General features: G+C 40.6%; 2 protein-coding genes across 7 annotated transcripts in view; both read left to right on the top strand.

The window, feature by feature from the left end:
* Nucleotides 1-12220, top strand: part of LOC142572491 (ovostatin-like) — a 289668-nt gene that overhangs the window by 141227 nt on the left and 136221 nt on the right. The window lies entirely within an intron of this gene.
* LOC142572493 (uncharacterized) overlaps nt 1-12220 on the top strand; it is a 68707-nt gene that overhangs the window by 19347 nt on the left and 37140 nt on the right. The window contains exons 2-3 of one of the 6 annotated variants that reach the window (XM_075681652.1): nt 446-514; nt 8569-8692. The exons of 4 other annotated variants lie outside the window; for them this stretch is intronic. The gene's annotated coding sequence lies outside the window, so the exon portion shown is untranslated. The remainder of the gene's footprint in view (nt 1-445; nt 515-8568; nt 8693-12220) is intronic. One more of the 6 variants, XM_075681651.1, reaches the window with a different exon arrangement.

Here is a 12220-nt window from a genome sequence, read left to right on the forward strand (position 1 = left end):
TCGATGCATTAACGTCTTTCGGTTAGCCCCTCCTCGGCTGGCGTTTGTACCGTTCTCGTCATTTTAATCGCTGCGGCCGCGATCGCGAAGCCGCGTCTTGCGAAAACGGCTGTGAAGCGATACGAACGGCACGCTCGTCTCCGCCTCGTTGGGCGCTCGCTTGTGTTCCTCGGCGGGGGTCGCCGTCGCAGTGGTGGCCTCTGAGCAGCACGCAGTTTGGATCCGTTTTAACTCGCCCCGAGCATTTCCTCCGAGTGTTTACTTTTGGTTTCTTCGCCTCCTCGTTTTTCACCGACGGTGCAGCAGTGTATGCTTTCTTCGTCGGGGTCTATCGCAAGCCCGCGGTGTTTCGGACAAGTGTTGGTTTCCTTTGTGCGATTAATCTGTGGTCGCCAAGCTTTGTCCCCATTTTCCTTTTCTTTTCTCTCCCATTTCATCTTTGCAGAGCATATGAGGTACGGAAAAAAAGGAAATTCGAACGGCCCGGCGGTATATGCTAATGATATTGCTCAAGGTATTATTTTCTAGCAATATTCTGCCTAAGAATATTAATTGTAGCCAGTCCTGGGGCAAAACATTGCGAAATTTGAAGCGGCGTTCTGCGTTGTAAGAGTTCCCTCTCCTCGAAGCAGGTTTGGCGTGTCTGTTTCTGACTTGCGACTTCATATTGCTGCAATGTTTACTTACCCGCACTTGCGCGAGAGAAGGAACCATGGGTGGGTTTCCTGCAAATGTGCAATTGGTTTCCTGCAAATGTGGCTCATACCCACGATTATAAGGGGTTGGCAAGGAAGCAGATGGTGTTTAAAAAGATAATTGCCGAAGTCTTAAAAAAAAAAAAAGCAATCCGAGAAATTTTCAGATCGTATGAAAAGTGAACGTGACAACAAGTAAAAACGTGATAAATGCTCTGAATTTAGCAAAGAAATAATCTTGAATCAAATAGAAATTTCTAAGTTGTGCAGACACCCCTATGACAATCTGCCATAGAGGAGGCATCTAAAGACACGATATTAAGAATGTAAAGGTGAATTCTGATGTGGCGAAATGGTGCTTTTAAAATAAATTTGCCCAAGTGCAGTGATATCAGAAAGTAGAGTGGTGGACAGCTTAGGATGGAAGTCTTGTGAATGCTCATCATTTGGGGCTAAGTGTCGTTTTGGGCTTTTGGCTCTAGAGGTAATGTGAAGTACACAAATGCTCATCAAGGATGACTACTGTAAATGGTCCAGGGTTGCATTTGAGAGAGTGGTACGAACAGCTTGTGCAATGTAAATTATTAACCAACTGGAGTGGTAGTTCACATTCTCTTGCCACCGAGGCAGCAGCTCACCTTGGAAACTGTATGGAGGCTGCATTTGCACTCCATGTTTTATTAAAGTTAGGTGGGAACTACTACCGTTCTTTTTAATTCCACATTTGAGTTTGAGTGGAACCCTTTCTGGCTGCTATGGAAAACTAAGAAGAAAAAATAGAAAGAGACCAAGTTCCAGTTTCATATGAAGCAGCAGCCATATTATAGAAATATATTTGATTTTGCATTCACTTCACTGTTCGTCATTGGCTCACATTTTGCTGCACTGCTGTTATATCTCTGACGTCATCCACTCAACAACTGATTAGAAGAATGTGAAATGAACTGGATTGTTAATAAAAAGTAGGGCAAGGATGCCTGAGAAGGATGTGAGGAACTGCATGATTAGGATTTCACAAATGCAGATTTTATCTTCAGCGTTTAAAAGAAAGTAGCAGCAGGATCTTTTTTTTCTGCTGCTCATTGTGCACATGCCATTGTGTTCTATTTTGATTCATTATACTTCGCTCCAGATGTTGTTTTTGAAAAATATGCGTAATAACAATTGCATTTGACGTATCTGAAATCCTGGCTGCATTGTTTGCCTCAGTTCAGATGAGGCTTCTATATAGGTAGCTTGCAAGCAGAACCAGAAATGGCAGAATAAACTAGTTTTTTAATATAATAATACATTGTCTTCAGTTTTCGTATGTCATAAAGTTACACCAAATAGTACATATACTTTGCGGCCATATAAACTAAATACAGTTTGTGGAATATATTGTTATGGTAACAAAATATTAACTTCAGTGTACAATGAAAGATGCATTGTATTTCTTACAGCTTCAAGTAGTGTGAAGGAGTAAAAAATAATTGTCACTGATTCTCTGGGTTTTAACGAAAGTTTCTGAGCGGGATCTAACGTGCTTGCATTTGTGTAGCTCCAATCCTTTGAGCCCTGAATTTTGTCAAGTAAAGATTTTTTCTGTACATATTTAGTATATAAAAATTCTCAGGAACACAATAAAAAAAATTTCGTTTTATATTTTACAGCAAAATTACAATTATTGCATCAAACAGCAATACCATGGCTGAAAAAAGTTGACACACAGATTATATACAATTTGAAAAACCCATAGAGGTCTTCTAATTAATGTTGCAGAAATAACAAGCTGGTTTGCATTTCCAATGACTGTAATGTTAGTATTTGTAATATTGAAAAATATATAAAGCTAAAGTGAAAGAAGCCAATCGCGGATGCTGGAACCTCTTGTTTGTCATCGCCTGATGAATGCATCATATGTGAGCGGAGTTGCTTGAAAGAGTCTTCAGCTTCTCTTTAATCAAGAGAATAGGTTCTGCTCTCAGTTCACTGAGTCATCTTTGTTGTTACTAATGATTGATAATTGCGCCTGAATGTGTTATAGAATTGTTTTTAAAAAATAAAGAAATGACTGCCCTGAATGTTTCTTTAGAGCTAAGTACAGCAAAAATCTGTGCAACAGTTGTGAGAAATGCTAGTGAAAACATATGGAAAAAAACTATCTGGAAGCACTCTTGCTCTTACAGCCAGTGAGCAAGTAAGCTAAAATTCGCACATCATTAAATGGGCCTAACATATCTGCTAGTTTTGCTTTTCTTCATTTCTTTTTCGTTACAACACAGCATTCTTTGCCACGTTTTACCCCACCTTCCCTTAACTGCATCACAACTGAGCTTTGCATTGAAAGTATAATTCCTCTTTATTTCATTTCTTAGATTTTATTGCAGCCTTTTCTTTCCTCATGTCGATTGATGCCTCCATGGCCAAAAGGTTTAAGCATGTGCAGCAGAATAATGGTTGCCAAAAGGTGGCATAGCTTGTAAAAACATTACGATGTGGCAGAAAATGCCTGCAACTGCACGCTATATCGTACATGATGCAGCAATAAATTCTTCCATCAGTCCTGGGCAAAGGTTTGCTATATTGTATACATAGCACTAGGCTAAGCAAAAAGTTACCCTGAAATCTTTTGCATTGCTTTCAGGTGTTGCATTGGAAAAGTAAGTTGTTTATATGTGGAATTTTTTGTGATGTGGAATAATGGAATTTTTGTGATCAAATTTGCCACATTTCTATGGGGGCAAAATGCAAAAACACCTGTGTATTGTCCATTGGGTGCACGTTAAAGAACCCCAGGCGGCCAAAGTTAATCCGGAGTTCTCTGCTACGAAGTGCCTCATAATCATATTGTGGTTTTGGCTCGTGAAAGTGTAGAATTTAATTATATTAATTAACTATGCTATAGAAAGCGGATTCCAGTTTCTTAGCAATTAATGCTTTTTTTTTTTTCTTTTACCTTTTTCTTCTTACTTCGTAATAGAAGAAATGCCAATCTGATCAACTGATCAAAGATTGTGAAGCTGTATAAGGAAGTTTGAATTACTAGGGATCTGTTTGCTAGTTGTTCGTAGTGTTGCTTCCTCACCGATGTCCTGGCCATACTCGTACGGCAGCTTCAGGGCTCCCACACAGGCTGCATTGCTGACCGTGCAGGTTTCCACTGCAGTAGCCATACAAGCTTCTAGCTGACTTCCAACGAGAGGCTAGTAAAATGCAACATGAGAAACGAAAATTACGGATTTGCCAGGGAAAAAGAAAACAGCAAAGAAGTTGTATGTTCAAGTTCAAGAAAGAACTTTTGTTTCATAATCATTGATAATTACGTTTAAAGCAGAAATTTGTAACTCTGCCGCAGATTGTGTTGCTGGTCGATACCAATCACACTGGCCTTCACCGTATGGTAATAGCTGCGGAGCTCCCTTTAACATCTTCACTGTAAAACTTGGAACAGATGGAAGTGTAGAATGTAAAAAAATGTGGACTAGTAGACAGATTACTGCTCTCCATTATGTTTTTTTGTCACCCTTGCGGCCACTTGAACTTGACATATATTGATTCTTTGGTACCCCAGCACAAGTTCCTGTTGCTATCAGTGTTCAAGGATTGTTTTTCTGCTTCAGTGAGCTGCACTGTGTTTTCAAAGGCTATCGTGCTGATTGGCTGCCCTTTCCAAAGAGCTTAGCTCCTGCTGAATGATCTCTCCCTTGTGGTGCACACAGAAGCCTCAAGTGCACCTCCAAATGCCAGGGATTACAAAGAAGGTCCAGATGTCAACTGTTCTATAGCAGCTTACTTTCTAGCTTTTACAATAAGTGTATGTAGACCATGTCAGTATTTACACGGACAGATCGCTGACTTCTACCCATTCCACAGCTTCTGTCGTTTTGTCCCGTCTGCACTCAGGCCAGATTTTTAATATAGCATATGAAAATGTCTACAGGATCAGAACTTGTCTTTCTTCTTGCTGCTGTTAAGTATGTTGAACAGGAATCGCCATAAAATGAGCTGTGGTCTGTAATTTCTGAAGCCACCAATTAAAGCCTGCAAATGGAACTGCGTCATGAGAATTATGAGCATCTGATTTCAACCATAGTAAAAGTGTACTATCACACTGTTGAAAAAGGATGCGATATGATTTTGCAGTGGCTGTGTGGTCATTGCTGCATTTTCAGCAACTATATTGCAGATGTAGTCCGATCCAGCGATAACACACAGTCCATGCTCATCCATTTATCGAGAACGGACACTGCTAAGGAATTTTGCCAAATTGCTCGCAACCTCACCCTGGCCCTTTAAAGGACTCGGAATTTTAACTGTTGTTTGTTCGTGCTTGATAGATCACTGCCGCTGCGATTACCATCAATCCTCTTCCCATTGTGATGCTATTCTTCGTTGCAGTTGATGACTGAGGATAGCTTTCACAAATTTGCACTCCTTCCACATTGGAATGGTCGACTCCCCCAGATGCAACTGCTGCAACTTGCAAAGAGACTTTGAGCACCTCCTTTGCCATTGCACCAGCTTCCATTTCTGTCAGTCTCTTCAGAGTAGCTTGAGTTAACTGGACGGTCTAACCTCTGCTCACTTTTTTGGGGTAGTTACTATCCATAAGAAGCTTTGTGCTTGATTTTTCAAAAGTGGTATCAAGTATACAAGGTAAATCGAAGGTATGGCATTTCATATTGACCATTGTGGGTTGCTTTGGCAGCGTATGTTTTCAGGGTGTCTACCAACCAGGAAAACTGGGAATTCTCAGGGATTTTCAATAGTCTGGAAAAACTTGGGGAAAACTCAGGGAATTTGCGCTTCTATCAGGGAAAATTAGCTGTAATTTTATTGAAAGGGAAAGGAAGTCGTGGTAAAGCTGGCTTGAGTAGGAGGAGTTGCCAGTGTTTAGTCAACGACCGATTTTCTGGATGCCCGATGATTCGGATGGCTTCGTGGCACCGCCACGTACCCCATAGAGCCTATTTATAATGATGTCAGAAATTTCGGACGCAAGAGCCCGGATGCAAGTCTGGAAAATCTCCATCCGATTTTCCGGACTTATTGCCGTCATAGCAGGTCCGAAACGGCATTAATAAAACCACCACCGCCGCCGCTGCCGTTTTGATTACCTCGTCGCTCCTCGAACCGGCGCTCTCGCACGCAGATCCGCTAGCAGCCATGGCCACCACCGCAGCAACGCTAGGCCTAGCTACTTCTGCGTTCGCTATTAAGCTTCTTGCCGTTCGCTGCCGTGTTTTTCATTGAAAGAATTTGCCGCTGTCAGCATTGGAACCGACTCTGCCTTTGTGGTTCTCGCGATTGGCTTCGAAGCTCGGAAAGAACGGCGCGTTGCATAATGCCGGTTGCCGAAAGTCAGCTTCGCCTCACTACAGCAATATAACGTGGCGGTGAAGCGTGCGCAAATTATTGCGGTGAAGCTCAACAAGCGTGGGAAGGGGCAATTATCACGCGACACAGTATGCATTCCTTAACTAAACGCGCGTGCACCTGCTGCCTCCTGTCACAGGATGAGTACCGATGTGCCTAATAAGTGTACTGGCAGGCCTTTCAGAGCTTTTTCTGATGTGCTGCGGCAGTAAAAGACATGCAGTGGCGTACCAACTATTTCTAGTGTGCGTTTGTGTGTGTGTGTCATCATCATTATCAGCCTATTCATGTCCACTGCAGGACGAAGGCCTTTCCCTGAGATCTCCAATTACCCCTGTCCTGCGCCAGCAGATTCCAAATAGCACCCGCAAATTTCCTAATTTCGTCACTCCATCTAGTTTTCTGCTGTCCTCTACTGCGCTTCCCTTCTCTTGGTACGATAGCAGTGGCTACGATAGCAGTAGCGGGATAATTTCAGCTCAGTAGCTAATCAGGCTCATCAGAATCAGGCCTGAATAATCTCAGTAGCTACGATAGCAGTAGCGTGATAATTTCGAACACTTGTTCACAATTTTTTGATGCTGTATTTGATCAACATGCATTTACCATCGCACATAAACTTGGCGCATTGTTCCCCTTATGTTCGCACAATTTTATCTCAGTTGTTATTGTAATTATGTAAGCGCAGCAGTCTAAGTCTTACACCGCTCGTAAAACAGACTAATAAGGCTATGGACCACTTGCATACCTGTTCTACTTGAAAATGCGCATTTAACCCACCCATTTGGAGCATTGCCGACACCTTATCCATACCATGCCCCTAATTTCCCCTAGAAAAAAAAGCATGATGCCTTGTTTAGCTTACCGAGAACACTCCGAATATCGTAGCATTGCCTTCAATCACAGCATAACATTTGTGGACACAACTTATTTTTGCCATTACTGTGTAGTGGTTACAAGGAATAGACAGTGAAGATTAGGCTTTGAGTAAATTGCACATTCTGCTCTCTTAAGGTACACCCATTCCACTTCTCAGTGAAATGTATCGCTTCAAACGATTGCTTTCACGAAGGCATTGCTCTCTTTGACGCCCCTTCAAAGAGGGCCTTCGTGAAAGCGAAGTGGGGGGTTTCGGTAGTAATTGCAAAAGATTATTTTTTCCCTTGTTGTAATGCTTGGGCCCAATAATGAACCTTTGCAAGTAATTTTAGCACGTGATTCAATATATTTATTGAAGAAACGTAGCAAGGCTCACTGTACAATTAATGAATATTAGTTACTATGTATATTTACGATGGGTCACTATAAAATTCAGCGGCATTTTCCCGCCTTGACTGGCCTTTTATATGGAGTCTCCAGCACCTTGGGATAAAATTGATAGAAATAGCTCATCTTGGAAAATATTTGCTTCTGTATGCATTTCGTTTTTATTCGTATTTCAGAATGTCTATGAGTTTTACGCATTTTTTCCAATATATCTTTTTTTCGCTGTGCATTTTACTAACTCCTCCATTCTGTTTACTTTTTGTATAAAATAAACACTACCCCTTACTATTCAAGCTGGATTAAGTCATTTAAAAAAAAATTTTTAGCATGCTTACTAGAGAGTGACACCATTGGGCAACATGATGTCAGCCCATCCCTTGACATAAAACAAAGTTCTGTGTCGCTCAGGGAATTTGGCAAAGGCACTCAGGGAAAACCTGGAAAACTCAGGGAATTTGGAAATGTCAACTTCCTGTTTTTCAACGAGGCACTTTTTTTTTTACTTTGTTGCAGCTGGCCTAAAATTCTTTGAAGGTCTAACTTTTTGAATAATTATAAAAATTTTTCTGGATGGATAGAAAGCAAACGTGTATCTTAACATACTTGCATTCCTGCTAACCTAACAATATCTGATAAACTAAGGACACCAGTTTTGGCAACTTCCAAGGTGTATAATATGACTTAAAGCATTTTGCTAAGTAATCATGGTGTGTTTGTTTAAAAGACAGCATTCCTGTGTATATATGTCAGTGGTGGGTTTTTATGCTGCAATTCAATCCTCTCTGGTATGTATAGGTGACATTTGCGGATGTCCTTTAGAAACTTGCAATGTTTTGCAAGGACACTGATCGTGTTATTTCAGAAAAAAGAAAAGATGCTTTGGGCTATCAACAACACATGTTACGCTTTATACTTTTGTGCCACTGATAATTTTTTTCACACCAACATGGCACATCCCTAAAGATTTACAGAAAGGTTGCTGCAAACTAGACAAGCATGTTGTGTGTTCAGCCATGACGAACATCTTGTCATTGGGAAATTTGCAGCCCTTTGCGTATGGGTCAGCTCTGCTTAGGCTTCTAAATGAGCGTATAGGTGTTGCAAGTTATGCATTTTTAACGTCATTCTCTTGTGCAAAATTAACATATGCTTACTGTATTGCTTGGTTTCTTGCTTGCATGCTTAATGTAAACTCACGCCGAATACCTAAAGTGGCCATTGCACAATTTTTTTTGTGTGTGTGATACAGTTTTCAAGAGTCTTGCTGGTGTGACTTCTCAGAAACACTTGTTCTGGTTAACCACCATATAAACGGAGCTTCATGGAACTGACCACTAGTGGGGAGATGCCATCAAGTTTCCATTGTCTTAAAAGTAAGCATTAAATAACGCACAGACAGCAGAATAAGTCTGCTGCTGTTTGCATGACTACCGTTAGTTTCCTTTCTATTATTATTATTATTATTATTATTATTATATCATACTTTTCATGTTTATTTGAAGTCAAGAAAGAGCAAGGTGTTTTATCATGATTCCTAGTATGGTTTCATGGAATTAATTTATAACTGTCATCATTCAAAGCAATATACCAAGGAAAACTGGAAGTGCAAAAGTCCTAGCAAACAATCTGGATTTCTGGGGCTGTCAGCTTAAACTGCTTTTCGCCAGGGCTGGCCATTTTGAGCTGACAAGCGCAGAGCATACAATGCGCGATAACGATTGTGTCTGTAAAGTATTACATCGCTACGAGCCGCAGAAAGATCTGAAATTTCAAACCGAACGCCATTTTCTCTTCTCCTCGGGGCCGCCGCGCTCCAAGCCAGAGGATGATGTACACGTGTTCGTGCTGTGACGTCGCTCGTGGTGACACGTGACTGTGAGAATTATTCAAGATATCTGTTATTTGTGTAATATGTGCTAGAATAGACGAATTAAAGCTTAAAGAAATAATAAAACACAAACCGAACATCTGCATGTTTTTGTTTCTGCACCGCAGCAAGAAAGATTTCCGTTTCGTCTGCTTGTTCCTACGTCGTGCAGTCGCGCACAGGCACCAAAACTCATTTTCTGCCGTGTTCCAGCTCATGAGCATGCCCTGTGATCCGCTTGTGTCTGCCTCGGTATTTGTGTAGCACAGACATACCGTTAGTCAGGTATACGTTAGTCAGGTGTGAAACGAGCTAATCGCGACAGCTCATATGCGACACCGTCAGCGGAAGTGCACCGTGCCGCAAGGGAGCGAGAAGAAAAAAAAGAGGCGGGGCTCGTTACGTATGCGTCACGATCTTCGATGTCCTGTGTGGGAGAACGTCGGGAAGGAATTTCGTGCACGGAGGCTAGACAGAGGGCGAGTGGAGAGAGTGTCTCGCTATGCAGTGGAGCTCGCCTCCTGAAATCATGGGTTTGCGGCACTGAAATATTTCTATCTCGGCTATTAATGAGCCAATTAAAAAATTTTTGTGGTAGAATGCGCCCTAGAGGACACGTAACAACTTTCAGTGAATAACCAAAATTTGCTATGGGGCCTGGTGAGGGGCCCTTTAAATGTATAATTGTCTTTTATTAGTCGAGAGGTACTATGTTTCTTATATATTATATAATATATTATATGCATATTAATAATGTTCAATAACCTGGCAAGGAAACTAGAATTAATGATTGCCAGTCAACCTCTAAAGTCTGTGCAGGAATATCTAGGATAGTTACACACAGGGGACCTTGGTCATGGGAAGGAAATTTACAGAATAAAAATGGATTGGGAGGGCATACGGCAGGCATTAGCAAATCCTGACTGGCGACTTACCACTATCGTTGAAAAGTGTACTGTCATTGCATTCTACCAGTACTAACATGTAGGGCAGAAGCTTGGAGGTTAACAAAGAAGCCCGAGAACAAGTTCAGGAGCATGCAATGAGTGATGGAATGAAAAATGTTGGTCATAACATTATAAGACTGGAAAAGAGTGGTGTGGATCAGAGAGCAAATGATGACAGCTGATATTCTAGTTGACATTAAGAGAAAAAATGGAGCTGGGCAGGCCATGTAATCATAGGGCAGATAACCGGTGACGCATTAAAGTTACAGTATGGGTGCTGATGGAAGAGAAGCACAGCTGGGGACAGCAGAAAATTAGGTGAGGTGATAAATCGAGGAAATTTGCAGGCGCTAGTTGGAATTGGCTAGCGCAAGACATGGGTATTGGAGACTGCTGGGAGAGGCCTCTGTCCTGCAGTGGACATAATGTAGGCTTATGATGATGATATTATTTAAAGGGACACTAACAGTGTTGTTAAATATGCTTAGTCAATGAAGGTGCTCTTTTGGTGCTCTATTTGCACTTATCTGGTGGAAAAAAGTGCCTTACTAGCACTTCTTAAGGCTGTATGGATAAGAGTGAACAGGCAATATTCTCGTTGAAGAAGAAAGGTGTGGGGTTGGGCAGGGTGCGTAATTCTAAAAAAAAAAATAAACAATGGGCAGAGAAACAGAATTAGTTCCAAGCGAAGGGAAACAGTGGAAGACCGCAGAGAACGATATAGTATTACAAAATTTTTAAAATTTCACCCATAGGATAGAGCCAACTGACGCAAGACGGGGTAATTGGAGATCCTGGGAGAGGACATTCTCATGTGAAACAGATTGCTGGTGATATCAATAATTTTTTTGTGGAATTTCAAGGGAGCTCGTGTAAGAAATTGTAATATTTTTACGTAAGCTGTAAACTAACACATCGTGTTTGTATGTTTTAGATAATCTAACAAATACAATTTTAAAATTGCGATTAGGAGGTTTGAGGCCCGAAATCAATAGATATGTTATACTAGCAACAGAATCGTGGAACCATGAATTCGAATTCTACTGAAAAAAATTGTTGCAACAAATGCAAACAATATTAATAATTCACATAGGTTTAGTGGTTGCCAGATGAGAGCATTTCTGCATTTTATATTTACGTATTGGAAGGGGGATATTGGAGTTGGCCCTGCGTTGAAGCTTGCTCCTTATATACACACTTTTAAGTTGCCTAATAACTCTCTGCGTAAGAATTTGGCAGCTATTCTATCAGTCGATACTAAATATAAGTAGTATAATTAGTTTTAAGTTTTGTCTTTTCCAGACTTTAATATGTATACTTTTTACACCAGCAGTTTTGCCTTGCAGTTGGAGCACAAGAATGGGAAATGATTTGGTACTAATGCCAAAAAGGAAATCTCTGCAGTGAACTGGAATGTTTGCAGTCTCGTTAATGCAAAGCATGTATAGCCAAAAACCAAATGATACAAGAAAATTTATGATTGTAGAGCATATTGTTTTAAATGAAGCATCATAACATTAAAAGCTACTAATTGTTTTAAGTTATCCTTGTTCATTGTATAGTCTAATGTGTAGGGAAGGAGCAAGCAAAGTTTCATTGAAAGACAATTACTTACTTGTAATGAAGCTATGAATGTTTCTGGAACAAGATATTGTACGAAATTAAGCCTTGAAAAAATAAAAAATCAAGGAATGTGGGGTGTTTGAATAGCTAGAACTTTAATCTAACAATAATATTTGTGAGAAATGACCTTCAAATAATGAATCGAATAACAACCATCTTCTAGCTTCTCAAGAAAATAGAAACGTAGCCAGAAACGTAGCAGAATAGCTTACTTGTATTACAGAGGCAATGACATGGTCATCCGACTATTCTCACTTTACCATTGTAACTTGGAGTAGAGGACCCCAGTTACACACACACACAGAAAGAAATTTGGCTGTCGGCACACATTTTAACTCAAAATTTCTTTGGAATCTTTGCCTCTAAGCAAATTTTTCCTAGAAAAAACAATACGTGTGCCTTTCAGTCAATACTGAAGGCTCACACCGGGCTCAACATTACGTATTAAAGGACAAAAAATCACA

This window comes from Dermacentor variabilis, chromosome 2 (genome assembly GCF_050947875.1).
Source record: "Dermacentor variabilis isolate Ectoservices chromosome 2, ASM5094787v1, whole genome shotgun sequence".
In the NCBI taxonomy this organism is placed as follows: Eukaryota; Metazoa; Arthropoda; class Arachnida; order Ixodida; family Ixodidae; genus Dermacentor; species Dermacentor variabilis.